Raw genomic sequence first — 6,000 nt, forward strand, 5'->3', positions numbered from 1 at the left:
GGAAACTTTCTCCATGAATGAGGGTTAAAGTCAGCGCTCTCCTGGGGGTCAGGGCACCCCAGAGCAGACAGAGAAATATTCCCTGTGCCCTGGGTTTCCACATGCACCCTCAGAGCCCACTCTCTTGTCGTTTGCTGCTCCCCACCCGCACTCCCTGTCTGCAGCCCAGCCCTAGTCCCCACCTGCCCACCCATGCTCAGTCAGGCCAGCCCTGCTGCTGCAGCAGGAGAGCTGGAGCTTTGGTAGTTGTTGGTTTGTTTTCTTTTGTTGTTTTTTATTTTTGGTTTTTTTTTTTTTAAAGCATTCTAGGACGATGCCAGTGGCTATCTCAGCTGCAGACGGTTTCTAGGTTAACTGTCCATAGTGTGCAGCTCAGTGGCTGAGCAGTGAATGGATGCCACTGAAGGCCACAGTGAAATTTGCAGGTGAGCTGGGACTTAGCTCTGTGTCAGTGTGTCCTGCGCTCCCTCAGAGCTCCAGAAAAATTCATAAATTTGGGGTCAGCTTTCTTGTGCAATACAAGTAGGAGTTTCTGAACACTGTTTAGAACATCTCAGGAGGCATTCAGCCTAGTATCTTGGTTAAAATTGAGTGAATGATTGTGCTGTTCCCCGTTTCATTCCATCTCTCTGGGAAGCAGAGTGATTCACAAGGGTGGACGGGACTTGTTGCTCTTTCCCCCATGGGATTTGGCACCAGGGTGGTGCTAAGAGCTCATACCCACAAATATTTTGTGCTTTCAAGCTGTGAACTCAATGGACTCTCATGCAATATTAAGCTCTGATCCTGGTAATCTGTCTCCATAGACTGGTTCTCCAGGCTGTGTATAGTTTAGTAGTTTTATGCTCTTGGAAAACTGATTTATGAACATTTATGTTTGTTTATGTGTAGAGTTTATGATGTGAAACAAAATACATGTTTTTCTCAGAGGACAAACAGAACAGCTCAGCTCTCAGTCTCCAAATAGCATCCCAGATAATTTATTTTGTTGACAGCTGGTACAATGTGCTGCTAATCCAACAGTAGTTACTGCACATTAGCAGCCATACATCAGCTGCCTCAAAGCACTTTGGCATGCTCCAATAAATAAATTCCACTATAAAGCTCAGAGCAGATCTCTCCAGCATGCAGCAGCCCCAGTTTGGAGGCAGAGGTGAAAGTTTGGTGCTTGGCCAGAGGAGGCTTGCTGTGTCCATTAGGGATCCAAAGACTGCATTAATGCTGAGTTTAGGACCAGGGCTTCTTGCTCACAGCACTTCATACTTAAATAATCTTGTAGGAAATGTCTTGCCATTGCAAGAGTGTCTGACACTCCTGAGCCCTTGCTGAATGAAATTAAGAGAACCAACTTGGTGGGTTTTTCCCGAGGTTGCTAACAGGTAACTCCAGCCCAGATGACTGCAGAGGAAAGTTACAGAGTATTGAGAAACTTGCCTGAAATCCATTAGTATCCTTGTTTAGTGTTTTCAGTAATGCTCTCATCAGGGACCATGTGTTTTTTTACACTTCCACCAACCATGAAGGTATAAAGAAACACCTGGTCCCTGATGAATTGCATTACTGAAATGCACCTCCACCAGCTGGGAAGGTACCTCTTAATGCAAAACGCTTCCCATGAACTGTTCTCTTTCCTCTACATCTCTTTATACCTAACAAAACCCCTTCTTACAGAGCAACTTCCCCAAATCAGACCCAAAGATGGGCATTACAGGCTGTCTGACTGCTGCCCCATCCACAGAAAGGCAAAAGGAAAGGAGAGACACAGTTAAAGGCTGCAGATTTCTTTTCCTCTTTCATCATCATTTGTGGCTCAAAACTCACATGGTCTTCTCTGGGAAAGAGCTGTGGGAGATGTGAGCCCCTTGCCTGTACCCTCAGAGGCAGAAAGCAGGCAGAGCCAGAGCTGAGCTAAATGAGGAAAACCTGCTCATCTCCACAGGCTTTAAACCTTCTGCATCCCAGCTGGCCCCATCCCCCTGGTTTGTGGGGCCACAGGAAAAGTGTATAAGCAACATTTAGACTGTTTCATGGACTCTGGCTTTGCCCAGCACGGTCAGTGCCTCATTGTGCACTGAGGGGCAGCAGCAGCTCCCTCATCACATCCCTTCTCCATGGCCAAGTGTGGAATCTGACATCTGCTGTTGTTGGGGTTTTTTTTGTTTTTTTTTTTGTTTTTTTAATTGTCTTAGTGATTTAATGGTTCAACTCCAGAGGATGGGCCCTGGTGTATGTGTTACTTTAGTTACCCCTATATGGGTGGAGGGGAAGGGAACAAGCACCCAAACTATGGGCAATCTGGATTGCAAAACATTTAAATATTTAAAATGTCAGATCTGTTTTAGTGTTTCTTTAATGGGACCCATCCACAAGGGCTCACATGAGTCTGTGGACTCAAGTTTAGGACTAAAACCAGCATTTCTCACAGTGGTAGCTGGACCATCTGCCACTCTTCACTAGTCCTCATGACTGAGTGGTTAAATAAGAAGGAGCCATTCAGGATCTGCCAATTGTGCTTTTCCAGTGACCTTTCAAAAAACTGACTTCTTTTTGACTAAAAATAAATTTTGCATTACCAAACCAATGAGGCAGACTTCCCTATGTATTTTGAATAACACCATTGTTTTGAAATATATCTTGGCTCCCATGTAACAACAGCCTGATGGTAAAAAAAAAAGGTCATTTAAATTGGTTCTGTTTATTGGCTGATATTCAAAATACAGTAAGAAAGTTGAGCTTCTGTGCTATCCTGTGACATGCCATCATTAGCACCTCATGAAATGAGAGGAAGGGAGAATAAAATCACCCAAACATTTCTGGAAACCTTCTCTGAGCTACTTTTTTTACTCAGGAGTTTTCACTTTCAGAGCACCTCTGTTGCAGACTATTTCCCCATAATGACGTGTCTAGACTTTGATGGAAAAATTTCCAGGCAGCTCTTATTTCTCTGTCCTCTTTTCTCTTTCCATCCAGGGGTGAGCAGTTGGTGTGGTGATGATGATGATGTCCAAAATGGGAAACAGACTCTGAACTGAGCCAGTTCCTCGAGGAAAGCCCCTCCTTTGGGGGTTTGATGTGCCCAGATACGCATGCACGGAAAAGCCTGGCCTGAAGGAGGGTGGCACTGGTCCTTAAAGAAGAATTTGGTAGCAGAGGTGAAGTTGTAGAAGCAGGGAAAAGGAAGGTAGGATTTTGAGGATGCTGGGCTGTAATGATTTGCTTTATATCTGTACATAAAAATGCATTTTCAGTATGTGTCTGTTAAATCACTGATACAATTTCAGATGTTTCCCCTACAATTTACAGAGCATTTCTTAAAGCCAGACCAGTTCTGTTGTATCTTTTGAAAGTTATAAATACCTTCAAGATAGATGAATTTTCCTGACTTTTGTGAGAACCAAATGGCAGGATGACAGACCCACCAGCCTTGCAAATGCAGATTTTTTTATCAAGAAGGAGCACTACTACATGGCAGTGATGCGTGGCTGCAAACTGACCATGCTAAAAGGAGAAGGCAGGAAAAGTGACTTCTCAGCTTTGCTCAGTTAAGGCCTCAGCCTCTCTTTTCCCTATTCTCTGGCTCTTCTCCAGTTCCTGTGGTTTTGAACTTTTATTTTCCCTCATAATCAGACTGATATCATAGGGATTTGCATGGAAACTGATGCCCTCAGCTCATCTCAGTGCCAGAATTACAACAGTCTCTTGTTCCTAATGGAAAAAAATATGTTAGATTTCCAGACAGCCCCAGTTTATCTGGTGAGTGATCTGTTAGCCTATAAGCAGAGCCTAATGTGATGCCTCCATCTAATTTCACGAAACCAGATGAGAAATAGAAAAAAAGTATATGTTAATGTGGCATGTGCTTGTGTAAGTGTTAACCAGGTCAGTGTTTCTCTGCTGCCCATGAGGCCTGGCCTCTGTCACCTTGGCTGTGTGAAGAAAAGACCCCAAGATGCTGGGTTTTCCCCAAAGGGAGCAAAACCACTGTTGTCTTGGGGCCCTACAGTGACCCTCTGCTGTGTCAAGTTCTCTGCAGACACAAGCAAGTATCAGCAATGGTTTCTAAGTTCTGCTGAAATTGTTTGGTACAGCTTCCAGTCCTTTTGGAGGTTAGCTTGTTGGCTTAAAGGAAGGTTGACTCCCAGTTCTACTGTCTGAAGTGAACCATTCCTCCTCCATCTAGCAGCAGGTTCAGGAGATGGCAGGACTGATAGAATGAAACCCCTCTAAAAGCCTTGTGCCCTCTGGCTTGGGTACCCTCATTTGGAACCATCAAAGGAGGGCTGACAGAAATGGATCCTGAACCCTTTTCAGATGTGCCAGATGGATGGATTATAGTGCTAATGTCATTCATCCAGAGGGAGGAAGCTGATGGATAGGCCATGTGTGTCTTGGCCCTTTTAGCATATTTACTTCCTTGCCAAAGCTTTGGGAAAAATAACTGCTTTTAATGGAAGCTTGCCCAAACAACACCCAAACACTGACACAAGTCTCTGCGTGGCAAGTCTGGATCTACCTGGCTTGTTGGGTCACTGCTGCAGAGCCAAGCTGCAGTGCAAGCAGTGAACAAGTGGCAGAGTGACGCTCCTGCCTGATGCAATGTGAAGCAGCCCATGCAGGAATGTGCACAGAGAGCCAGCTCAATAGAAATCAAGACCTACTTTAGCATCAAATTATGTATTCTCAGCTTTTAGAGGCTTGGCCTCAGGCCGTTTTTCATGTTCAGCTCACCCCGTGCTTTAACTGGAACTGAGAAAGTTGCTGACTCTGTCCTGTGAAACCTCAGCGGCGCGATGAGGAGCTGCCTGACTCACTGCCAGCCTCATGCTCAGCCCTACTGCTGGCTCCAGAGACACTGAGCTCCTGAGCCTGACCCGTGTGAGAGCCTCTCTACCTCTGCAAGCCACATTAACCAAGTCCCTACCAGTTCTAGGAGAATGACATTGGCCTGAAACAATGGGCTTGACGTGGATCCTTTCCTGGTGCCCAAGCTTGGGCGGATGGTTTTTCCTCCCACGTGCACACAGGTGTTCTCTCTTTGGGAAACACACTGAAACAGTAAATCCTATTTGTGGCTTTTTGTTAAGCTTCCAGCCTTGAGGGGCAGAAGCTGTTCCAGTGAAAGGAAATAGAGTTTTGAGGTGCGTGGGCAGGACTCCTGCCTTGTTCTTGGGGATGCTAAAGTCACCCAATATCTGGGGTTTTTTGGCTGTTGTGTGCAGGAGCTGAGGGAAGCAGCAGTGGGTGGATGCCTGCAGGTCTCTCCCTGCCTCAATCCTGACAGGAAGGGAGTCACTGAGGAGTGCCTGCTCCTCTTGCAGCTGCTGAGATCCACCCCCAGATCCACAAGCATGCCCAGCAAAAAAGGTCTTTTTTCCACAGGTGTCAAAATTAGGGACAGGAAAGTGTTTATTTATATACTCTGTGTAGGTGCTTTCAGCTTTCTTTGGAGACATTCTCTCTGCCCTCAATTCCTTTTCTCCTCTCCTGCCTCCCTTGCTCCTCCCTGCTGCCCCCAGCACCCCCTCTCCCAGGGAAAGAGTTCCCCCTGCTCCCAGGGGCTGGCAGGCGCCTCTGTGGCTGGAGGGATTGGCCTTGGCAGCTGCACAGGAACCGGCATGTGGCAACTGGGGCGCCCTCCTGGCCCTGACTCACCCAGGGGGCAGCCACATCCCTTATGGGGAGCTGAACTGATCTCCAGGCCTCTCTCCCACCCACCTTTGGGATTCAGAGAGGAGGAAGGGTGTTGCAGAGAAGGGTTCTCTGAAAGGGACCAGGGCTGCAGAAGGACACTGTCACTCCCCTGCATGGCATTTGACACCTGCTCTGCTCGGGCAGGGCAATGTGGATATTTCTCTCTGCCTGATCATCTGAGTGGTGTTGCTTTGGCATGACTCAGGAGTGACTGACTTTGCCCAAAATAAAGATTCCTTGTAAATATGCATCACTCTTCCAGAAGACTGTGATTCACTGGAGGTTTGCCTCCACCCTCTTTGGTGCAGT

This window comes from Zonotrichia leucophrys, chromosome 1 (genome assembly GCF_028769735.1).
Source record: "Zonotrichia leucophrys gambelii isolate GWCS_2022_RI chromosome 1, RI_Zleu_2.0, whole genome shotgun sequence".
In the NCBI taxonomy this organism is placed as follows: domain Eukaryota; kingdom Metazoa; phylum Chordata; class Aves; order Passeriformes; family Passerellidae; genus Zonotrichia; species Zonotrichia leucophrys.